Source organism: Choloepus didactylus, chromosome 13 (genome assembly GCF_015220235.1).
Source record: "Choloepus didactylus isolate mChoDid1 chromosome 13, mChoDid1.pri, whole genome shotgun sequence".
Taxonomy (NCBI): Eukaryota; Metazoa; Chordata; class Mammalia; order Pilosa; family Megalonychidae; genus Choloepus; species Choloepus didactylus.
In genome coordinates, this window is record NC_051319.1 from 47,280,075 (window position 1) to 47,306,978 (window position 26,904).

General features: G+C 35.2%; 1 protein-coding gene and 1 pseudogene across 2 annotated transcripts in view; both read right to left on the reverse strand.

Annotated features, from left to right (window-relative positions):
• The window catches only part of FBXL17 (F-box and leucine rich repeat protein 17), a 564,196-nt gene that overhangs the window by 257,167 nt on the left and 280,125 nt on the right, over positions 1-26,904 (reverse strand). The window lies entirely within an intron of this gene.
• Positions 12,112-21,910, reverse strand: LOC119508360 (annotated as a pseudogene).

The following is a 26,904-nucleotide window of genomic DNA, read 5'->3' on the forward strand; positions in this document are numbered from 1 at the left end:
TAGACATAGGATAAAATAATAATTAATTTTTAATCATACACATATATGCACTTTGCACACTCCCCACCACCACCGCTTGCACACATCCAGATACACACATACTTCCAAGTATCCTTCCAGGGTCATTTAAAATTTGATTTTTATAGTTTATTAACCAAACTAATACAAATTTCGTTGTGAAAAAATTTGCCCTTTGCTGTATTTTACATGTCAGAATAAACTCAGGAAATAATGTTGCCACCATATCTATCAAAAAAAAAATAAAATTCAGCTGCTTAGTGAAGAGTTATCATACTTTCACTAAAACTACTGTCCCCTTGAGTTCTATGATTAAACTTAGTCCTGCGCCAGTCCCCCTGCATTTTGTGAGTAATTTACTAAGGAAAAGCAAAACTTTATGAGGAAGCTGAGTCGAATCCACTGATGTGGAACATTAAAATGATTACTAAAGATTTCCTTTGAATTTCTAATAAGGAATTCATCTTGAAATGTATCCAAAAGCTGAAAAGGCAATTTACACTGCTAGAAATTCCCTAAGGGTCACCAATGAAGAAATACTATACAGTATAGTGCTTAGCATCTTAGAAAAATTTCCTTTACTACCCATTCAAGTTCACAATCGTTCACTGACAGTTTTTAACATCTTTTGATTTAGTAATTTTACTGCATTTAGATTTCAAAGATTATATGCAGACCTCAGAGTTAAGTGGGTGGATCTGTCTAAGGGTAAGTACGATAGAATAAGATTTAAAATCTTTAACTCAGCGGGGTGTCTATGTTTTATTCTAATGCTTAACTTTATTTCAAGATGTAAATGTATGATAATGTGGAAAGAAAAGGAGCATGATTTTTAAAAACCAAAACCATTAAGTACTTAGAAAACCACAGATTCAGGATAATGGAGCTAGAACACATCTGCATAAATTATAATCCTTAATTTTAGGTGTCCACATTCCACTTTGTAGTTTCTTAACCAACTGAGCATTCCAAAATCTGTACTTGCACATAGTATGCTGCTTGAAGTTTGCACAGTTAGGAGACTTGGGCTCAACAAGGAGCAAACTGTGGGAATGCTTATCCCATCAAAGAGATACACACGTATGCTCCACTCTCCCAGGAGATGATAATAGGGAACAAAAAGCCAATAGAGCATTTTAAGGAAATTTCAAGTACAGTAATATCTAAGGGTAACTTCCAGGCATTGAGCAGGTCAACATTTATTTCTGTCTTACTTCACTTGCGGCAGACACAAAACACAATCTGCGGCACGTAGCAGCATGTGCTTTTTTCAGTCATTACTTTGTGCAAATTAAGCTCCTTGAGACCAGTTAGTTAATCAAGAGGCAAAGGCAAGTCACTAGGGAAAGTTCTTCTGCACAAACATGTTACCAAATCATCTTTCTGATAAAAAAGATAAAAATATGTACTGCTATGTCTTAAAATCCAGAAAATTGTCTAAACCCTACTAAACTTGGTGACCTATGATGGAGGAGCAACTTTTATATGATCAAGTCTCCTAAGTCCAAATGCCAGCAGGACATTTGGAGAAAAAATCCAGAAAACCTCTTCCTACACACTCATTTCATCTTCTCTCCTATTTCTTTCAAGAATACTGTAACTATTTCTAAATCCATTCTGCTCATTCAACATTGACAATAAATATTTAGAAGTTTCTCATTCATGTATAAAAACAGATCTGTGGTTAAATAACCCAAACGAAGCTGCAAATGTGCTCCTACTGTTTTATGGGAGGACGGTCTGTTTGTAATTGAAAATAAATTACTTCCAAAATCTGCAAAAGGCTCTTATATTCTGTATCTAAAAATGTTATTGTTTAAACCATTTCTGGGAAGTAATTATTACATGATTTATTGTGATTAAAAATCTTTAGGGGCTAAGGCAAAAATGAAAATGATTTTAAAGGCCTACATTTTGAAATGCTTACATAAAAATGTATAGAAACAAGGATGCAAAAAAGTAAATGAGTGAATGATCCTCCATGAAAAATCAACTTAATGATTATATTGACGTACCTATTTCTTATGCATTTTATCAGAGTATTTCAAAATTGGTAGGGAAGCAAGGCTAGCAATAATCACTTTGAAGTCTAAAACTTGTTTCTCTGCTAAATAAGTGATATATTTAGCTTTTCTATTTTGTATATAAGTGAATGCTTTTAAAAAACAAATATGTCAATTATACTAGTCACTTGAAAATCATAACATGACATTTGTTTACACTTTTCTTTTGGAAAACTTGTAATTTTTTCTCTAAAATTAATGGTGTTTTGTATGTGTCCAGAACCCTACTTTTCAAGGTCTCAAAACAAGTTTTATAAACACTATTACATGACAAAATTGCTTAAAATATGATAATGAATAACTGGGAACAGAAATCAGTGGAAACCTCAGATGCTTTCTCACTTGATACGTGGTATTTATTTAACCCTTACAACACTGTTAGGAAGAAAGAACTAGTGTGATATTTATGTTCATTATGTGGGGGAACTCAAGCTACATGTACTGGAAATAAATTATCCTAGTAAACCAATAACAAATAAATTGGCAGAACAGAAGCCTTCTGGAGCCCTAACCCTACATACTACATAGAACAGATGTACTGAGTAGCTATTCAAATTAATAAATTATCTTGCCTCTAGCTGTTTTGATAATTTCCTGACAATTCAGATCATGTTTCTGTTACTTCAACAAATCTTGACAACACTATTTGTTGTATACGGAACATATTATGTTTTATGAACCTATGTCCAATTTAACACTGTTAATACTAGCCCAGAGGTAATAAATGGAAAATGTAGTTCCATTTGATTCACAATATGGGCTGAATTGATGATAAATGGTATCATTCATGTGGTTTTCACCTTTAAGTCAGATGCCAGAAAAAAATGACACAAATTCAATTGTCTGAAAAAGAACTAGGGGATTTTATGAAGAGAACTGTCTTTTTAGAAATAAGAAAAACTGATAAATCAATTTCCTAGACAGGTAAAATCAATGCTGAGCATGGAAATACTTTCCATGCCAAAACATAACTTTAAAAAATACAGAGAAAATTCTTTCTTAAAAGTTTAGAATTTTAAGGAGCTAAAAATGCTCTAAATCTGTTTAAACAACATGATTACCATATCTATCTAGTTATCTTCGTAGAAACAGACACAGTGTTTTAAAACTTATGCTTGTTTGCAATTCCATGAAGTTAAGGGGTCCAAAAGATGTAAGAGATTACTGCAACACAAAATATTTTATCTGATTTCTTTCATAAATGTTAGTTGTCCTTTGCATAGGCACTGAAGCAGCAATTTATTTAGGCATAGAGAGGCCACACATGAAGCACTAGCAAAATGATTTTTCAGCTCAGTAAGAAACTATTAATTCACTATCAATAACACTTTTCCTGTGCAATTGGAAAATACAATGTTTTTCAGACATGAGCTGGAATAGCTCTTAATTTAGGCATTTACCCACATAGGACTGCCTTAGTGTTATAAGGCCCATTTACTCCAGAATGTCTTTGGTGGCAGTCCAAAACAAGCACTAAATTTATGGGCACTGCTCCCCTCCCCCAAAAAGATCACTGGAAAATGTTGTTGATGTTACCCTGGAGTGTGAAGACATGACAGAGAGCAATGGGAAGTGGAGTGGGAGACAGAAAGGAATACAGTCAAGTTTTCTTCGATTTACAAGTTGGTGCAGATTTGGCCATCAGAATATCCAGGAGTAACTTGGGAAAGAACAAGAATTTGGCATCAAGCAAACAGAAGACAAAATAGGTTTTCCTTATTTTGGGGGTGTGGGGTGGGAGCTCAGGCAGCACTGACAGTGTATGTGGATGGCCAGTCAGCATGGAAAAGGATCAGGAAGTAAGCAGCTGTCTGGACAACCAGAAGGTAAAAGGAAGTTCTGGGTTAGAGATGTCTGGCTCCACATCAATGGCTGAAAGGCTGAAAGAAGCAAAGCATGCCAAACACAAGTGCCCTGCTCAAGTTTTGCACTGGAAGTTAAAGTGCCCTGTGGTATAAGAAAAGTCAGCCTGTAGTGTGTTGATGAATGAAGCAGCGGCTTAGATTTAAATGCACATCTAAGAGACATTTACCTCATCCACTGACTGGTCTGGTAGACTCAAGGTACATGTATTATTTGGATAGAATCCTACCACTTTGAAAGTCAGATACTGCTTTAAGATTTTTTTAGTTTTTAACAAAAAGAACTTAACAACTCAGCTTTGCATGACTGGCTTTTTCTTGACATTCAGATCCCAGCTAAAAGATCTTCAGAGATGCCTTTTATGACCACCTGGCAACTCTCTATCACATCATCCTACACTAACACTTTGAATATCACTTTAAACTACCTGATATGTCTCTTAGTTAGCTACTACCAGTCTCTGACCCCTAGAATGTAAGCTCCACGAGGGCAGAAACCTGGCTTATCTTATTCACCGCTGGATCTCCTAGAACAAGTTCAGATTAGACACTGAGTATGTAATGAATGAACAAATGGACAAATGAATGGGCAGACAGATGAAAACACAGTGAATTCAGTAGACCCCCAGAAATTATTTAATGATTGATTGTATGACCAAAAATTTAACCCAAACTATTACATATTAGACATGATTTTCATATCTATCTACAGAAGTCCATAGATCATATAGTAGATACATGTAATTTTAAAACCGAAGTTTCGATCTCTGGGCATTCACCTCTGTTGGGGACAATTAAGGTAGCATATATAATATTCACCTTCAGCGATACCGGTAACATGCAACATGGCCGCCAGGGCTGATGCAAGAACAGCCTAAGCTATAATTAGCCTTCTTCAAGGAAGTAACAGTAGTTCCCGCCTAAGCAGTAGCTAGTTCGCGCCTAAACAGTAGCCGCCCATTGGCCATCCACCCCAGCAACAGCTACCACTAATCCCAGACCCCCAGCAACCGCCAATCCCCCTACGTTTGCCTTCCACCCTAGCAACAGCAGCAACCAATCCTAGATCACCACCCGTCCTTACTAGCCACTCCCTCCACCCTTAGAGTATATATACCCTGCCTCTTCAATAAAATTTTGCAGCTTGATCAGAAACCTGTCTTGCTGTCATTCCTCATGTCTCTTGTCCCATACCATTCCTCCCTCACAGGACTCGGAGCCTCCGTTGAACGTCCCGCGGGCCGGGACACACCTCCTTCAACTTTCATTTTGAGTTTACTTACCACAGAAGCCAGTATTAATTTTTTTATATCTCTCTCAAATGGACTGCTATCAAACTTTTCAAAGATTGAGGAAAAAATATCTTAATATGCATAGAATAAAAACAGATTATAAACATGAATACCTCTTCATTAATACTTGCATGGCAAGTGGGTAGCAGTCTTCAGAAAGCAGATGACCAGCTATTTAGGCTAAATACTGTTCTCTAGGACATACTAAGACTAGTGTCAGATCAGAACAGAGACATCAAAGGCACTCTGCTTACAGGACAGTCATCAGCATTTACCTGATGTTTCCATTGCCTCTAATACCAAATTAACAGCCTCATTAGAGTGAATCTTTCCTATCAGGAAACAACCAAGAGATGTCCCTCTCCCAACCAAGTAATACTATAACCATATTCAAATAATTAAAATTTGATATAATTGATTAGTGTTTAAACTAAGCCAAACAAAAATGAAGTACAAAAGTTTATTACATGTTATAAATAGATATTAACACACTTATCAGTTAGTTTTGGCACATGGAACATCTTTTCATCTTCTTAACTGATACTCTGCAAATCAAAAATTTTCCTTGTCTACAGGGCATGTCATAAACATAAGAAGGCAACAATTTTTTAATCACCTGTAGAGATTAGATTATGCCTTATATGGATTTACTGCTATGTATTTCAAATGTTTTCAAAGATTCTTTTCAACGATTGTTCATCTGTGGAGAGCCTACATTAAAGACTAACTTAACAATCCTAATTATCTCAGTGACCCAAGCATTCTAGGTAACAACACAATTTTTCTATCAATATCCATGCTGGTATTCTGAATGCAATCATTGAAGCAAAATCTGATTATTAACATATGGTATTATTTGCATATCATAAAGCATTTAAGAGCTTCTTAAAGCATCTTGGCAAGAAAACCTTTCATTCAGAGAACAATCTGAACCCTCAAAAAAATTTAACTCTTTATTATGAAAAATTTCAAACATCTAAAAAGTAGAGGAAATAGTAAAATGAACATTCATGTGCACATCACCCAGGTTAACTATGAACCATTCATGGCCAACCTTATTTCATTTATGAGCTGACCTATTTCCTCTCACTCTCACTCCTCCCATCAAATGGCTTTTAAGCAATTCCCAGAAATTATGCCATTATATTTGCATGTATTTAAGAATGTTTTTATACTAAATTCTCTGATTTTAATATTTATATAATTCAGGTTTTTCATGGTGTTATTTAACTGTTTTTATCCTATCAAGAGTCTAGTTTTATAACAGAATTAAAATATGCTTTAGAAGGCTCTTCTTGATAATTGACAATTATCAACAGCAGATTTAACATACCTAAAATAAGTTTTTATTATCCATATATGTCTGACTTTTTCAGAACTTTCTGGCAGGTTTTGGCTACAACACTTTTATTCTGTTTTTAAGAATGAAAATTAGAAAGGGAAAGCAAGTTATGTCATAGCTTTAATCAGTCACTAGTTTAATTTTTCTTCCCTTGTTTGCTTTCAAGGCAGACTGCTTATAAGAAGAGCAATTCATTCTTGGAATTGAGATGTACTGAGACAGACAGACATTTCAGTACTAATACAGATGGAACTGTAAACACAAAAATCAGAACATCAGAAGTTCCTCCATAGGAAAAATCTGTGGCAAATTACCACAGAAGACATTTTGGAGAGAGAAATATAGTGAATGTCCACACTGCTCTCCAGCTTAAAATTTGTTCTTCAAGATTCTGACGTGAAGTTCAGAAAGCTACCAAATAAAAAGGGTAAGGCTATGTCATTTTTACATCAGCCACTTGTTTCTCGGCCTACTTGGAGAAGAGGCATTCAAGAACCTCTTCAGAACTTTGCCTTCAAAGTTTAATTATGAATAGACTAGCATAGCAGGAAGACAGAGAAATTCAATGTATATACACAGACCTCTGTCCACAGGCCAAGATTTTATTTCCAAAAGGACACAGGGCCTTATTACAATGCCATGGTTAGCTCATCATACAGACCCAGGGCTTGTGCCAGGACATTTAAGCCTTTCCATGTTCCACTATTCATTACCCTCTGATGGTTGCCAAGGACCAGACCGAGCTCATTCAGTATAAACTTAAGTGTTGGGCACAATCAAAGGAGTTCAAGGAAAACATGAACAAGTGTTTTGTATGCAGAATCTAGCCGCTGGCAGTGTCTATTAATGTAATGCTGTTCCCAGATAATTCTTATTTAGAAAAATGGCTTTTGAACTAAATTGAGTTACCTCTCTGCTGTATTTTAACATTAATGAATACAAAAACAAGAAAATGTTTATAATTAGTCATTTTAAAATATACTTTGTGATAGCAATTTTCTAAGCAACCTCCCCTCCTGCCTCCCTCACAATGTTGCATAGGCAGGGAAACTGGACAGGTACCAACTTTTAATTATCATCTAATAAACTGTTGTTTTTACTTTAACAAACTTTTCTTCAAAACTATTGAAGATATAGAATTGAATTTGAAAAGTATGCCACTTCAGTTGGGAGAAATGCTGAGGAAACTTTGCAAAACTTTCACAATAGACATCGCAGAAGTAAAAAGCTCCTGAGAAAATGGCTTATTTGACGGAGACCTGTGCGAGCGGGTTCACAGGTTCCCAGGGCCGCTGCGCTCCAGAGCTGGGGCACTCATTGCCGCGGAGGATGTAAGTGGCTGGGGCTCAAGAGAGATGAGTAGAATGAGTTTTTGGCAGCTTATACTCTGCTTCAGGGAATGAGAATTAAATACAGTTTGCTTTGTGGGGGATGGGGAGGCCATTACAAACCAAAGGGTTTTTGTCTCCAAAGAGTGAGATTCACGGAAATGGAAAATGGAGAGATACAGGGGGCGTTTGAGATTCCGGTCCCAAAACGAAACACGCCAATTCGTAACTTAAGTGCATGGAGATAAAATGTTTTTCTCCTCTGTGTTTTTGCCTGACATTCTGAAGTAAAGATGCGTTCGCTGTGTGATATTTAGAAATACTAAATTTCTATTTAGAAATACTAAAATTTTAGTCCAAAGTCAGTTTTCAGGTTCCCAAATTTGTTAGAAAATTATGTAATTACAACTTTTAATTTTCTTTGATTAAAAATGCCTTTATTTCTACCAAATTTTTAGAATTGAGAAAACAAAACCTTGAGTGTGGCGATTAAGAAGATTGACTTTCCAATGAGACGCACCTGAATTATCAATCCTGCTATCACCCCTACCTGGAACTGTGGGCAAATAACCTTCCTGAGCCACAGGCTCCTTATTTGTAAAACGGAAATAATGCCTAGATTGTTGCTTTGAATTTAAAGTGCATGGTGGACGTGGGGTAATGGTGGCGGGGTGTGTGGGTAGGGGCAAGGTGAGGATGTCTTTCAATTTTCGCGTAGTCTGCTCTCTTGATCAGAAGTGCTCCAGTCCAAAGCAACTGTGTTACTTTTGGTCCTCTCTTTGGTTTGTCGCTAATTTAAATTTACCATTTCATATGTGTGCTGATATGGTACCAAAAACAAAACAAAAAACCATCATGAGAAGACACTTCAACAAACACAACACTAGGCATAATTTTCCCTATGCATTACTAATGTTTAACTGTCTAAACAATTCCTGGCAGAAGAAATATTTAAATCACACCTTTATATAAAGACTTAAAATCTTATGTCAAAGCAATTTTCTCATGACATTTTTTTCTGCCAAAAACAGTCACTGTTCTAAAATTGTAAAATCAAAGTTGGAAGACTAAACCAAAGATGTAACTCTAATAGGAAAAGGTAAATATGTTATAAAAACCACAATGAAGCCAGAGAAGGGAGAAGATATCTGCCATCAGAATTACTGGGTATTTTACATACAAAAATGTATAACATCTTGTGAAGCTGTAGGACTATTTCATTTTTCTGTCTCTAAAGGTTGTATTTTATGTGAACCAGTTAATCTGTCTTTACTCTGCTTAAAACCATCAGCTGTGAATTCACTTGAGTAGAATTTGGAAAGCAATCAACAAAAGAGACCCATCTCATCAGCTTTATACAATTATGCAAAAGATAACCTGCGTTCAGTAATTCAATTTCTAAAACTGCAGAAAACTTTCTCCAACTTATGGTTTTAAGCTGCAGTCATTCTGCTTTCCAGTGGCATGAAGAATTTAAAAATTCATAGAGTATTCACTACAAAATGCACAAGACTGGGCCATTGCTTATTTTTAATATAGTACATTGTTTGTTGTGGTTGTTCAAATGATCATTTGGTCAGTGGATCCCATTATTGACACTTCCAATGTGAACCTTTAGTATAAAATACTACTTATCTATGTATTTATGAAAAAAATAAAATAAGGCATTGATCAGTAGAGGTTTGTGAGAATGAAAAGTAAATGAAACATTTGAGAAAAGGTTAATTTTGAGATTTATGTCATATAATGGATTTTATCAAGCAATCTCATACTCTTGAAGCAAAACTTTTCATTTTTCAAATGCTTCAGGACAAAGAAGATATTTCCTCTTTCATTTGCCACAAAGCTTATATCTCTTTTTTTCTTTGATGAAGAGGTATTTTGGAAGCCATGGGGCTCTGATGATAGTTTAAAGTATAACATAGCTCTCTACTGCAGTTTTTGTATTGACTATATTTATTCTTCTGCACACAAAGTTTCCCTTCATTCACCCTTTCTCTTAGCCCGCAATAAAGTTGCTCTTATGTTTTCTGTCCTGCTATCCTTTTCCTCGATCCCACAGAGCAAACTGTGCCAGATGTTATGCCTCATGCTGGGCCTTCTCAAATTTCATTCATTAATTTTATCCACAACCCCCACCCACAATATTAATTTTAGAAGTAAATGCATTTGTATATTATTTTCATTTGAAAGATTACCTATAATAAAAAGAAAGATCATTCTTCTAAGACTTCTCCTGAACATCACACTAAGCAATAGGCTTAAATGTCCAATTCAATCAACAATACTTATTGAGTATCACCTAGAAGACAGGCCTCTGCATATCCCTAATGAGGAAGAACAAAAGCCTAAGGTATAGTCTCTGTCCCCCAAAAAGCTTCTTATTTTAGTTGGAAGACTAAGACTAACACACATGAAAAAGGCATTCAAAATAACAAATGTAGGAGAGGATGCAGAGAAATAGGAACACTCATTCATTGCTGGTGGGAATGTAAAATGGTGCAGCCACTGTGGAAGACAGTTTGGTGGTTCTAAGAAAGCTACATAAAGAATTAGCATAAGACCCAGCAATCCCACTACTAGGTATATACCCAGAAGACTTGAAAGCAGTGACTTGAACAGATATTTGCACAGTGGTATTCATAGCAGCATTATTCACAATTGCCAAGATATGGAAGTAACCCAAGTATCTATCAACTGATGAATGGACAAACAAAATATGGTATTTTATATAAAATGAAATAGTATTCACTAGTAAAAAGGAGTAAAGTTCTGATACATTGAGACAACATGGATGAACCTAGATGACATGATGTTAAGTGAAATGAGCCAGATACAAAAAGACAAATATTGTACGATCTCACTGACTTGAAACAATTAGAATAAGCAAACACACAGAGTCAAAATCTAGAATATAGGTTACCAAGGGTCAGGGTAGGGATAGGGAGTGGGAAGTTAAGACTTGAAAAGTACAGGGTTCCTATTTGGAATGATGGAAATGTTTTGGTAATGGGTGGTGGGCACGGTAGCAAAATACTATAAACACAATTAACAGCACTGAAATACACATCTGCATATGATTAAAAGGGGAAATGTTAGATTGTATATATGGTAACCAAATAAAATTAAAAAAAAAAATCCATGGAATTACAGTACACAATAAACCCTAAGTTAAACCATGGTCTTTAATTAATAGTTTAATTTAATTTATAAAATGTGCTATTATCAATTGTAACAAATCTTCCACACCAATGCAAGGTGTTGGTAGTGGGGTGATGTAAGCAAATCCTGAATTGATGCAGGATTTTTCTGTGAACACACAACTTCTCTAATAAAGAAAAAACATTTTTTTAAAATAAAAAAGTATTCAGATATAAAGAGTTAAGTACTCATTATTACAGAACGAGTACAGTGAGTGTTAATAGATGATTCATAGTTTAGTGACAAAGCAAGTGTACAACAGCATGTATAGAATGATGCCATAAAAATTTATTTGGATATCTATTTTTAAATTACTGGAAGGATATATATTAGGAACTCTGGGGAGTGGATAGAACTTTACTTTTTTCTTCACACAACTCTGAGATTTTTTTTTTAAGTAGAATTTCTTTGGGGATTAAAAATAACTAAAGTAAGTAAAATGGATTCACACGAGGAATAAGAAGAGAAGGCATCTTGGAAAAGACAGAACCAAAGCTGGATTTGAAAGATAGACAGGAAGTAATAGGCCAGAAGGTGGCATGGAGAGGGGAAAATACAGTGGTGGGAAAGCTGTTGGCACTTGCAAAAGACTGTAATGAGCCACTTTGGCTTCAGAAGATGATTCCTGTAAAGTTGTAGGAAAAAAGTCAGGCTGTTGTAAACTGGTGATGGCTTCGACGTTGTGTGGTTATTGAGCCATTAGATCTTTCTTACATTCTCAACATAGATTCTAGCTACAAAGAAAGTAAAAGAGAAAACACTGCTTTCTTGGGATGCACACCAAATTTATAAACATAAATAGGGAAAAATGTGGGAAAAGATTTAAAATGCTAGAAGTGAAAAAGAGCTGTATTCAACTTTCAGTTATCTCTGTATATAGATTATCTGCTTCATTTTTTTTTCCATCACACATTATCTTATTTATTCAAATAGCAGCCTGATCACACATGGTCCAAGAACACTTAAATAATAAACCAAATATAATCAGATGTTAAAGATTGGTCTTCAAACATCATAGCCAATGATGCCATGCTTGCCTATGTTCTCGCCAATATAACCCCATCCACACCTCAATGGCCACCAAACCATTCAGCAGAGCTTCCTTAGCTGTGAGCTGTTTGAAGCTAACAGTTTAAGCACTACTGACTATTTTTTAGACAATGAATAGCTGGGGATCGCAGCAGGGGTTGGAAGAACCAGCTCAACTTTGACATAAGGCCAAAGTGTGGCCAGTCAAGGCTTCGAGTAAGTCACAGCAGTGTTGACCAGCACTGGAGCCTTCTCCATGAGGTTTTGGACAAACACGGCTATGACTCTAGGATGGAAAGACCCTGCTTCATTTTTAATCCTAGCAAGTTATATAAATCTTCCCAAAAGGAACAGGACAGGAGTCAAGCTTTGCTTTCAACTTTTCTGCTGATGTATCTACTTCTAATGTTAACCAACAGTTCAAAGACAGGAAAGAAACAAGACTTTTCCAGCGATTATGTTCTATTAGAAAAAATACATTAAAATAAAAATATTGATTCCTCCCCCTATTTACTTACTTAAGAAATATGCATCAAAGGGAGGGTGACAGGGGAAAGGAAGAAGAAACTAATGCAGTATATTTTGCAAATTGATTTCACATATTTTGCTGAAGCATCACCAAGTTAAGGATTATTAATCCTCTTTGAAATAGTAGGAAACTGACGCTCACAGAAGCAAACTGATTGCATTACTCAAGGTCCCTCAGGCAGTGATAGCCAGAACCCAAAGAAATTATTGTAGGTTTAGAGCTCTTTCAATGACACCACAGGTACCAACTCAATCATCACGTGTAACAGGGGAAAACTGAGGGTGTCAAATAAGCAAGCAGGACAAGACTTCAATTCTTCTAGCAGGACAAGACTCCGATTTTTCTAAGTATAAAAATTAAAGGAAATAAAATTTAAAAAGACAGACAATAACAAGTGATAGCAGGGATGTGGAGAAATTGGAACCCTCATGTACTGCTGGTGGGATTATACAATGGTACGACCAGTTTGGAAAAGGGTCTGGGAGTTCCTCAAAAGAATGAATATAAAGCAACCACATAACCCAGACATTTTACTCCTAGCCATATACTCAAGAGAAATGAAAACCTATGTCCACACAAAAACATGTGCAAAAATGTTTAAATCCACAGAGAAAGCAAGTAGAGGGGTAATTGTCAGGGCCAGACAAAGAGAATAAAGGGGTGTGACTGCTGTTGCTGACAGGATTTCTTTACCAGCTGATGAAAATGTCCTAAAATTAGATAATAGTGATGGATGCACAAATCCGTGAATATATTAAAAACCACTGAATTGTACACTTTAAAATGGTGAATTTTATGGCATGTGAATTATATGTCAATAAAGCTGGTATAAAAAAAGAGGGGAAAAAATTAAAGGAAATGGCCAGAAAAATTTTTAAATGAAAAATATTACAAAGATAAATCATATAGAATTTCCCCCTTAACAACCTCTGACTTTTCAATACAACTGTGGAAAGTATCCTAATTTGGTGTGGTATTTTTTCTTAATTAAATGAGATAAATAAATGAAAGTACTTAAACCATTAAGCACTATGGAAGTATGATTGGCCTTTACTTTATAATTGAGTTGCCCTTGCATCTTGAAATATCCTTTCAATAGACTCCTTTAAGGGAAACTTCATTCTTTTAATCCTGCAAGTCATTTTTTAAATAAAGACGAGGAATAAAAGGGCAACTGCAGAATTAAAACTGCCTTTATAAAATACTTCATTTGAAAGGAATATGTGAAGAGAGATAAGGCAAAAGATATTTTTGAAAGGACTGGCTCACATACATAAAGACTTTGGAAGGATCAGGATGGGCATCCATTTCTTTAGGATTGACTAACATAAGTCCTTCCCTACCTCATTATTCCACTCATTGCTCTCTGATGCCCATGTAGCCTTCTAGGGGATAACTGCCAGCAAACACACTTATTTTGATTTTGTTTTTACTGAAATTGAATTAATTACATCATAGGCCACAATTTTTCTAATTCTATATTCTCTTTATTTTTCTAAAACTTGAGATACTGTACTATAAATAGTTAATAACATTCACCCTTTTCAATTGATTCAACATGTGTAAGCACATGAGCAATCTAGTGTAAAAGTAAGAGCCAGCCTGCAGCATCAGACTTCTTGAGTTCTAATTGCAGCCCTGCTGCTTACTACCTATAGCTCCACGAATCTGAAGCAAGCTACTTGACCTCTCTGGGGTCAGTTTCCTCATCCAAAACTGGAAAATAATAGTAACATCCTGACAGGCTTTTGTGAGGATTAAACAAGTTGATATATGTAAAGCACTTCGATCAGTGCCAGGCAAAAGTACAAAATAAGTACAAAATAAGAGTTAGGTAACTTTAATAATGAAAACATGAAACATCTGCAGGCCCCTACTTTATTTGTAGCTTGGACTAGGGTGAGCCTTAACCCAGCTGGCAGGCAGGCTGACAGAACAAAGGGCAAGGGGCTTGACTGCTGCCTCTGGTCTTTATCCTGCACACTAGACTGAAACCACCGAAATCATCCTTTGTGCCTATGGGTCGATATCAGAAAGAAGGGGTACTGGGCCCATGTTATAGAGAGATAACAATATGCAATAGACATAATCCACAAAAATGGAGAGTTATTTTAGCTCCCAATGTTCCTTTTTACCATCCATTTATTGTCTCCTTTTCCTATTCTGTTTCCTGCTTTGTAAGAGTCTTTCTCTAACTATTCCTTTCTACATCTAAGATTACATGTGGGTGTCAGTCATTCATTGCTATCCTACTTAGGAAAGGCCATATGGAATGTAAGGAAGGAAATTTCTTAAAGAAATTGATTTTGAATCTTGAGTGTGTGTGCTTTCAAAAAACATTACAGTGGACTTTTATGTAATCCCTAAGGTGTTAAAATAATAAGTGTTCACTATATTCATAATGCCAATATCCAGAATGTTGCTTCCTTGACCAACTATAAAATGTTCTTCATTTTCTGAATAGGAGGGATTTAAAAAAACAATGGACTAGAGAAAAAAAATTAATTTATTTTAGAGCTAGTCCAGATTCTGAAACCAAACAAGCCTTGAGTAAAATATTTATCACCTTGGAACCTCCTTTCCTTGGCTGCAGTGTGGAGCAGCCTTGTAGGGTTTTGTGTATCAAGAGAGGTTATTCTCGACTCCTCTCTCTCATAACCACATTCAATCCAGCAGCAGATGCTGTTGGTTCTATTCTCAAAATAGATACTAAATTTGACCATTTGCCACAACCCCCACTACTATCACCCAGGTCCACACCAATACATCTCACCTAAGCTACCATAATACATCCTAACTGATTTCTCTACTTCCATCCTTTTCCCAGTGCTATTTCGCCACACATCAGCCAGTGTGGTTCTTTTAAATCATAAATTAAATCATATCATTCTCTATTCAAGATTTTCCATGGCTTTCCATCACACCTAGAATAAAATCCAAACCCCTTTGCATGACCTACAAGACCCAACATAATCTGCCTGCTGGCTATCACACTGACCATATTTCCTACCACTCTGTTCTTTGCTGACTTTGCTCAGGCTATACTGCCCTCCTTTCTGTTTCTCAAACCCACCAAACTGTTTCTGCTTCCAGGACTGTGTACTTGCTGTTTCCTCACTTATTCATATGGCTCACTATTAGATTTCCCTTAAGGATCAGCTTCATGATGAGGCATACCTTTTCCGCCCCATGGAAAACTTCAAACAATAACTCCCATTTACCCTACTGCTCTACATCCAATTAACGTTACCCTTTTCTTATCACTATCTCATGAAAAGAATATTTTTAGGTGTTCATTATCCATTTTTCTAACTAGAATGTCAGTCCATGAGGGCCGTGTCTATCACTTTTGTTCACTGCTGTAATTCCAGTGCCAAGAATAGAGCTCTAGCAGACACCTGTTGAATAAATGAATGAACAATCAAATGAACCTAAATTAACATGCCTAGAAAATTATGAGGTATCATGAGCTCTTTGAATGTGAAATCATCTTTGTCCCCTTAGAGCTAAGCACATAATATGGTTGAAGGGTGGATGGATGGATTCATGAATGAATGAAGTTGCTGTTTAAGAATAGGTTAGACAACATCTATACATGTGAATAAAGACATGGGTAACTACTACAAAATATTTTTAAGATTCCCTTTGGCTCCCCTGGCATAAAAATAATTTGTTAATTCTCTCTTTTTTTCAACAATAAGTAGAATACTCCTTAGAAATTCTGGATCTGTGTTCTTACCACAAGACAAGTTGGGGGAAAGCACCCTCACTATATCTGGTTTCTCAGCAGAACAAAAAAACTCAGACTTCCAAAGAAAAGATCTATTGGGAAAGCAAAAAGTGAGAGCAGGCAGGGGAACACTTGGGGTTTGCAAAAGAAAGGACATTACAGTGATGAAAGAATGAAACGCCTTCTGATGTCCAACCTCCAGGATCCCCAAATATGCAGTACCTTATTTTATTACGTAAAATAATATATATGAATACAAGGGCAATACACGATTAAGAAGTTTTATTATATCTTTGATAGTAATACTGCATTTTATCTGAGTCACCTTTCAAACATCAAATACATAAAGCTCATAGATGTGAGGGGGAAAATACAATGACCCCGTTGAAACCAGAGAAAGAAGAATTTCCTTTCTTTATAATGAAGACTTTCTTTTAAAATTCAGTTATATGACATACTCAGACACCTTTATTTTCTTCTAGCTTACAGGTCAATAAAGTCATTAATGTCATAGTTTATGAGTACTGAAGGTTCATTGTTGTTCCTCAAACAACTGGATGGAATGTGTGTAGCATGAACTCACACTAGCTTCTGCGCCAGCCAAGCAAAGCTCTTTCTGTGCTGTCAGTTCTCATTCTCTCTTACTTACTTTAAAATGGATATGAGATAAATCACTGAATTCAAGAACACCCAAGCAGAATCTGAAGCATAATTTTGAATTGATCTCGTATAAAATCCTCTCTTCAACTTTAATTTGAAACAGATTTGTAGTAATACAAGCTATTCTTTATATTAACAATTGTAATGGGCCAAATTAGGTATTTCCAAATTCAGATTTTCTGATATTTCTTAATTGGATATTACTAGAAATAATTCCAATGCATTTTGGCTGTATTAGTCAAAAAAGAAAGAAAGAAGGAAAAAAAGGAGGATGTGAAAGGAAATGAAATAAGCTTCAGTGGCAGAGAGATTCCAAAAGGAGCTGAGAGGTCACTCTGGTGGGCACTCTTACGCACAATTTTGACAACCGTTTTTAGGTTCTAAAGAATTGGGATAGCTGGTGGTGGATACCTGAAACTATCAAACTACAACCCAAAACCCATGAACCTCGAAGACAATTGTATAAAAATGTAGCTTATGAGGGGTGACAATGGGATTGGGAAAGCCATAAGGACCACACTCCACTTTGTCTAGTTTATGGATGGACGAGTAGAAAAATAGGGGAAGGAAACAAACAAACAAACAGACAAAGGTACCCAGTGTTCTTTTTTACTTCAATTGCTCTTTTTCACTTTAATTATTATTCTTGTTATTTTTGTGTGTGTGCTAATGAAGGTGTCAGGGATTGATTTAGGTGATGAATGTACAACTATGTAATGGTACTGTGAACAATCGAATGTACGATTTGTTTTGTATGACTGCGTGGTATGTGAATATATCTCAATAAAATGAAGATTAAAAAAAAGAAGGAAAAAAAGAAAGAAACCAATGAATTAGTGAACATATTTATAAACAAAATTTCCACTTAGCTGGAGGAATTTGATTTAATTAATGGGCCCTTTATCAAGTTTGTAAATAAAGTTTACTTCTTGGGAATGTTTCCTAATTAGGGCCCTAAATTCCACAGAGAAGGAAGAGAAAGCACAGGGTTAAATTATTTCCATTTTCAAATGCTGACTAATGTCAGATTTTTTCAAAATACTCTTTACTTTTCCATTTAAGAATTTGGTGTATTTTTGAATGAGAATAATCACTTGTTAATCCTACTATGGCTTTCTTTCTTTTTTAATATATCAACATGCTAAGAAAAAAAAAAGCAGGTTTGCTTCTGAAAAATTTCACCTAACCATTTCCTATACTTTAATCTCTCTCTCTTTCTCCCTCTCTCTCTCTCTCATAAAAAGCCCCCGTGTGCCCCCTATACACTCTTTCTAATTAGGATGGCATTTTGTGTATTTCTTTATATCTAAATGAGTAGTTCAAATAAAATATCTTAATAGCTATTAAACTTGGGATCTAGGTCTCCCTTTTCCCTTCTCCAATACACTATAGAGTCCATAATTCACCAACATCAAGTCTCTTTCACTAGGACAATGGCAACAAGAAATCTTCAACAAGTGCTGGCCTGACCCCTATTCTTTTTCTACAGATCCAGCTGAGCAGCAAAAACTGCTTGAAATTCAGCAATCACATTTCTCACTGTTCCAGAATGACCTATTTTGCACTAGAATGAACCAGCGAATTCATACATATAAATAACTCTCTGCAGGCACTGCTTTTCAAAACATGAACAGGAATAAGCAAAAAAAAAAAACAAAAAAACAGAAAACAAAAAACAGTTGGAGGGGCAGTAGTTAAAAATGAAGGTTTGATTGAATTGGTACTTTTCAACTCTTTGATGTGATAATTAGAAACAAAGTAAGTCTATATAACTTAAATATCAATGCTACATTGTAGAATTATCAATAAATAATCATGATAGTGCAAGCCATAATACGTTGGACTATCAAATTCTTATTGCATATATATTTAAACTCTTTTCTAAAGAATGAAGCAGAAAACAAGTTAACATTTTTCTCTGAGCAGAATATGCCTATAAATTAGCTGCAGTATCCTTCATCCATAGGTATTTATTGAAGGCTTATTATATACAAGATCTAACTATATTTCCTTCAGACACGAAGTTTTCTAAGTCTTCCCTATTTTTATACTCTTTAGTCACCATATAAAATTGTACATGCCAGCTTTCTCTGTTAGGCTATAGCACCATTCTTTATTCACCTCTCTATCTCCAGTGACTAACAAAATCTATAACATAATGAACTCTTAATGAATGCTTGCTAAATGAATCGATTACCTAAGTTCCTGCCCTTGAGGAGCTTACATGTTGGTGACATTCTATTTTCTTAAATTTTGCTTCCAACATATCAAGGATGAGAGGAGATATGAATTGGGGTAATATGTGTGAGTCACTCCAGTTAAGTAAAGGAGAAATGTGAGCGAGTGGGAAGAAAAAATTACCTCTGACAAGTCTTTCTCAGAGGAAAGACAACTACTGAAGGGATCCCATAACAGACATTGGGACCCCATCGAAAAATTATGAGTCTGATAAATGTCCCCATAGAAATAAACAGCCCTCACATTAAAGATATCCAATTCTAGGACACCTATTTTAAAATCCTCTTTTCTTGTGAACATGTAAAATCTTTCCCCAGAATATCTTTACACAATATGTCCTTTTCCTTTGAAATAATCCCTGAACATTACTCCTGAAATAGACATCTCAGGAATGAGGCTGTATACAGCTATTCTTCAGGAAATTTAGGGGGAAAAAAAAAAAAAGCAATAAAATAAAGGCATAATTATTTTAAAATATCAGTCAGTTATTAATTTTATGAATCATTTAAACAGAATAATCCTTTGTATTTCTTTTTCAGTTATAGGAATAGACTCATAGCAAAAACCATTTGTATTATGTAACAGTGCTGTATTTGAAGGTCATAAGGCTAATCTTGGCTATTATTATGTGTAATAAATTAACAAGAAAACATTTCCCAAAAGAGTTTATGTTCCTTTTGTAAATATAACATGTACATATTTTTACATACTCCAACCCCCAGAACTTTACAATTGCTTATGGATTTATTGTGCAGAGTAACGTTTACAATTTGGCCACTCGAAGCACTTTTGATTTGTTAATATCTTAGTGAATTCATTTCATTCAATTCTCTATAAGTCGTTGTCTCTGGTTTCCAAATTACTATAAATTCAGCATGACATCAAGCATAAATCATCATTTATATTAATTGAGCTTTTTGTTACTGAAAGACAATTATGTTCACATCACTAAATACCTGATTGAAACAAATTAGGCAAGAAAATAATTTTATAGCCAACAATGAGAAATAAAGTTGTTGTATGTTCAGTAGCCCCACATTGTTTGTGGTGGTGTAGGATACTAAGTGACTTTTATAATCTTATCTGTGGACATTTGTTTTTCAAACTATGTATATCAGAAAGACATTCAAATGGGTGAAATTTACCCTGATACAGAATGGAGCACACAAACGCTTGGCACATTGCAAAATGTTTCAAGCTTGGTTGGTGTTTCAATGCCTGAAAAGGGAATCAGAATTAGGCCACTGAATGCTAATCACACTGCTGCATCTACTCACCACATTTAAATTCTTAGGGTGAACATATTTATCACTGACTTGTGATGCTACATCATTTTTTAATATTGCTCTCAAGCTGTTGGATAGAATTTCATGTCCTAAGCCCAGAGAACCAAGGTAAATGACAAGCATGTTGTAGATTTCTTTTCTTATCTGGAATATTAACAGAGTGCCTCTAATCCTATACAGAAACGTAGTTTTAAAAAATGTAGTCATTTCCATATGACTTGCACTCTTTTTACAAGATCATAATTCCCAAGCAGTTTTTAAAATGAATGAATCAATCGCTTGACAACTGAGCAGATTCAAGACATATGAGAAAAAACTGCAAGTATAATCATTAGGAAATATACGAAGGTGTATCTATGTTCAGGTGTAAATACCTGTAGAACAGTAAGTATCCAAATTATGCAAACAAAAATATTTGCCCTTTCTAGTATTCACAGTAAGATCAGAAAGCTCTTACTAGGAAAAAAATCAAAACAAAAGAAAACCAATAAACAGGAGAAGCATGGGCTTCTTTCATTGATTTTTTTTTACATATAATAAAACGCACCCATTTTAGATATACAGTTGAATGAATTTTGATGAATATATAAATGCATTATAAACCAAACTCCCATCAAGATCTAGATCATTTCCATTCATTGATTTTTAAACCTAAGTTAGTTTTTAAAATGTGAGAATTTAGAGTATGTGTGTTTTCAATCTGATATAAAAATATATTTATAGTAAAATTCTTTTGATGTTTTTCTTCAAAAAGCTTATACTATCATATCCATAAACATTGTTCCTCAAATTCTAGAACTGGCCTCATGTTTTAGACTCATTGTTTCTTCTTAAACCCCATAGGCTCACTTCTTTAATTGCTGATTTTTAATTCCAGTGCAGTGTCAAAAGAGATGTGATGCATCAGCCCAGAGTTATCTATAGTCACTGGTACAGTGATACGTCAGTACTTGTCATTAATTGGGTCCGGGAGGCATGATGAGTAGCAAAAATGATGAATACCAAACAAATTTTTCTCATAAGGAATAATGTAAATAAATTTAATGTGTTCCCAAACCAACAACGACATTTTTAAGGCAAAAGGTAAAAGAAATATGGTTGTATATCATTACTTTACATGATAAATAAACCTACAAATTAATAGATACTTGGATTAAATAAAATAAAAACTTCACTTTATCTGTACTGAGAAGAGTACACGGCCTGATGGAATGGTGGGAGGAGAGGGTACATGGGGTGTTGCTGGGAAGGAGAGTCCCCCTTCAGTTGAACATCAGGCACTTGCACTTCAGGTTTTCTATCTCTTTTCTGCCTTTTTTCAGCTTGCACCATAGGCTCTGACACACTGTTTGTCACCTTCACTAAAAACTTATCCAATGAGGACTGCTTCTGTCTTCTTTTCAGAATTCCTCAAAAATGTGAAATTGTTTGGTCACTCAATAAATTCACATTTCTGCTTGTCAGAGCTTTGTCTGGATGGTAATTCTCCACAAAGTTTTGAACTTCTGCCCATTTTGCACACATTTCTTTTATCAAGGAACTGGGGACATCCTGCCTTATCTCCTCCTCACCTGAAGAAATCTCCTCAGCCACCTCTTGCTGTTGCTGCTTCTGTAGATCCTGCAGCTCCTCAGTGCTGAGCTCTTCACGATGTTCTTCCACTAACTCCTCAACATCAGCCTTTTTTATTGCTTCTTTGTTCTTAATGATGGTGGAGACCGTTGTTCTAGGCATACCGTATTCCCTAGCAAGATCAGTAATGCGAATACCGCTCTCATATTTGCCTATTATTTCTTTTCTTTGCTCAATGGTGGTGTGAAGTAATTTTCTTTTCTACTCAGTGTCTTAGGACCCAAGATGAGGAAAAAAAAAAAAAAAAAGCTTAAAAATACACAAAATGACCAAAGAAGCTAAGTCTGCAAGGGGATGTGCACAGGGCAAGAGCTACTGCATGCCTAATGCGTGACCCTTTTTTACGGCTGGAAAGGGTAGCGAGTCATGGGGCAACCAACGCTTGTGCATCAGGTACCAAACAAACAACGAGCACCAGGACAAAACGTTCATGTCAAAATGCGTTGAATACCAAATTCGAAGAATTTCAAAGCAGCTGAGTACCAAGTTACCATTGTATATGCCTCTAGAGGTATTCATAGAGAAATGAAATGCAACAAGAAAAGACTTCCTAAATTAATTTCAGAAATATATGAAATAAAGTTTAGACTACCACTTTATCCAGATTTGTAAATTTTACTTGGAATGAAATAGCTTCTGAATCACTGGGAAAGATAATTGCCTGTTAATTACAAAAAGAATAAAAGGAAAAGAAAGAACAAAAATCTCAATGATTTTTGACGACCTATATAATGAAAAATGTTTCACTCACTGCTGTTAATGGTATTGGGTTTTATAGTATATAAGCATTCTTAGAACATTTTAAATATCAAAAACATACTTAAAATCCCTTCAAATTAACTTAATTCATGCAAATCCATTAGTTTAATAAGACAAGGTCAGTTGTAAAGTAAGAAAAGCCTGGGGGAGACTAGAGCAGAGTGGAAAGCCTGTGCCCCACTCAGAGATGGTACCTAATACTCAGCTCAAACTGTTGGAAGAAAAGTGGGAATGTAGATAGGGTATTTCCAGATCTTAAGGGAAAAAAAAAGGAAATCTCCCAATTTTTAAATTTTTATAATTAATTCAAGGTTGAAAAAGTTCTCTTTCTGAGAAGTTCTACATAATGGCCCACTTATATGGGGCACTTCAGCAAAGAGCAACTGAGCAAGATGAAGAAGAGTAAGAACTGGAGCTATGGGAGATGAAAGAGAAAGCCCCAAGGTTTCCTGCAATCTGGTCCCTGCCTTCAGACAGGTAAAATATTCATCTAGTTTAAAATCTGAGACAGCTGAAAGGGATTCAAGTGAACTTAATTAAAATCACACTGAAATTAAATATCTCAGGTTGACTAGCTTCCATGACTTTTTTGTTTATTTGTTTGTTTGTTTGCCAGCTAAATAAGCATTGGATTGGACATTTTAATGAATAAGTCAAGACTTGAAAAAAGATAAAAGGATATAACAGATGACAGCGATCAAAATCTTCTTAGAAGGAATATAGTGAACAAGAAAGAAAACAGAAAGAAACAAAAGAAATCTTAAAGTCAAGAAATCAAGGAAACATATGATGAGGACCTCTGCCTTACCAGATAGACTACCGAATGGTCATCTAAGAGTTTTAATTAATACTCATTAGGTCTAGGGAAGCAAAACATAAAGTGAATGCAGAATTAAGTCATTACCTGATGACTTAGGGAGGCATAAAGAATATTATCAATTCAAATTGGACAATTAAAAATAGCAAAAGAATAATAAGTTATAATAAGTAAATAGAAAAGAATAATGGGATAGGGTATTCATAATACAGTTTAAAAAAAAATTAGGGGCACTATAAATCTCACCACTCTAAAAAGCATCTCAAATAGATCCATCCTGGAATGAACACTCAGGTATTTAACTCCCAGTCTTCATAATCCTGAATCCCAGTCTTAATAATCCTGAATCCTTAACTTCAGCAGATCTGAAATAGTAATTCTCTGCCCTTTGCTGGGTAAGGGACCCTGCAACTCAAAGAAGGAAGGAATACATACAGAAATAATGAAGTGGATCAAAACAATACTTTTCACACTTTCATAGGGTTATGAATGCTTTGTCTGATATTTAAAAATGTTTGAAACATTTAAGAGAATCAGACACATTTGGAAATCTGGCCTCATTAGTCTTGTAATTTTTATTTAAAATGTTTAAAAGAAGCTGACATAGTAAACTTGAGATTTTAATTCAAAATGTTTAAGGAGAGTTTGATTAAGTTTAAAAATAGTGATTGAAAATGGACTAATACATTTGTTCAGGCTTTTGGTTTTTAAGTGCTTGGAGAGATGTATGTTAGATGTGTAATGCTGCCCTGACAGAGGTTTAAAATGCTTGGGAAATTAAGTACATTGGGGCTTATAGTTTAAAACATCTAAAGAATCTAATCAAGTTTCCTAAATGGTGTTAAATGTTTAGGGGAATTTGGTCTGTCAAATTTATATGCTAATTGATCATTAATCAAAGAACAAATGTTTTAAATATAACTAAAATTATTAAATTTGTGAATAAAATGACAAGATTTGTAAATGGAGCTTAAAGGCATAAAAAACTGGGCTTTAAGATTTAAAACATTAAATAATGAGTATTAATTAAAACACAATGAACTATGAGTATTCCATTCACACATAAAAGGCTCTCAGAGATTAAAAACCCAAATGATTCTATGAAGATGACATTAAATTCTCCAATGTAGACATGAGCATCTTTCAAAATACCTTGAGATATCAGTAGGTGTTTCATGAAGAGGGAGACCGGGTCTGTGGTTTAAAAAAAAAAAAAAGTTTCAGGCAAGTGCTACTAACTACATTCCCTTCTTGAAGAATCCTGGTGTATGTTATTAAAACCTTTGAGAATTCCTGAATAAAGAAAGGTTTCACTTTTCTTTTATTTGAACACAGGAGTTCATTTAATGCTACTGACACCTTGCAGAATTGCAGAATGTACTTTATAGGAAGCTGCTTGGGAAAACTGAAATTAGCTACTTGGGGGAAAAAAACTCCAAGGAGTTGCCTTTGCCAGAGTACTGGGCACTTTAAAGAATGAAAAAGCAGTTAAAGGGGATCAAAGATTCTATTATTGAGTTACTACCATACAACAGCTGACAGGTAGGCTGCCTTAATGAAATGGGATAGTTCTGCCCCAGGTGATTTTCATATATTGTCAGGTTTCAAACCACAGTTTGAAATTTCCTGACTCTGGCCCCTTCTCTTCTTAAAACCCCACCCATCGATGATTGTATAACTATGTAGCTTTCAAGGGGTGATAGTGTGATGGTGAAAACCTGTGGCTCACACTCCCTTTGTCCAGTGTGTGGACGGCTAAGTAGAAAAATGGGGACAAAATCTAAATGAAAAATAGGGTGGGATGGGGGGAATGATTTGGGTGTTCTTTTTTACTTTTATTTTTTATTCTTATTTTTATTGTTTCTGGTGTAAGGAAAATTTCAAAAATGGATTGGGGTAATGTTCAGAGATAGATTGTGGTGATGAACGCATAACTATGTTATCATACTACGGACAGTGGATTGTATACCATGGATGATTGTATGGTGTGTGAATGTATTTCAATAAAACTGAATTTAATAAAAAAAAAATGGATTGGGGTGATGAATGCACAACTGTATGATGGTACTGTGAATAGTTGCTTGTACACTGTGGATAACTGCATGGTATATGAATATATCTCAATAAAACTGAATTTTAAAAAAAATAGAGGCCAGAATGATACCTATAAAATTCTGAAATCAAAAAACTGTCAACCTAGATTTCTATATCCAGCAAAAACCTTCAAGAATGAAGGTAAAATAAAGTTTTTTTTAATTAAAAAAAAAAAAACCCACCCATCTATATGATTTTAACTATGATCTATAGCCTGATGGCTCCAAAATCTCTATCACCAGTCCTGACTTCTTTCTTTACATTCAGACCTAATTTTCTCAATGCCTAAGGGCCATCTCTGCCTGGTCAACCTACATTAATTTCAAATTCAACATATCCAAAACTGACTTCATTCTTTTCCACCCAAAAATGTGTTTGTACTCCTATTTTCCATAGCACTCTACGTACCCAGGTTTCCTAGAAAGAAATTAAAGTGAATTCTAGAGTCCTCTGTCTCCCTCAGTCTCCATATCCCTAAGATATATTGCAATACATCCTTAATGGCTCTCAAGTTCATCCCTTCCTTTCCATTCTGATTTTCACTTGATACTCGGGATTTATTATTTTTTCCCTGGACTACTACAATTGTCTTTTATCAGGTCTTCCTGCTTCTATTCTTCTCCCTCTCTAATCTACTGTATACAAATGTTTTTGTTTTGCTTTGTTTTGCTGTACTATAAACCATCAATGCCTTCCCATCATCTATATTTAATTCTTAAATTCTTAGTATGCTGTCCATGGTCCCTCACACTCTGACCTCTACCTGCCTCTCCCAACACAGGCTCCACTTACCGTATATACTAGACATATGTAACTCTTGCACCTCTGAGTATATGCCATGACCCTTCAAATATCTGTCTTTACACATGTGGTTTTCTCTGTTTAGAATGTCTGTACCCACACCCTTCTTCCAAAGCGCTCCTACTTCATGTATTAAGGCTCAAATCAGACGTTACCTCCACTGGGGAACCTCCCCTGCCCATTTCATACCTCCCTTCCTGTGCTAATTCACTGCACCTTATTC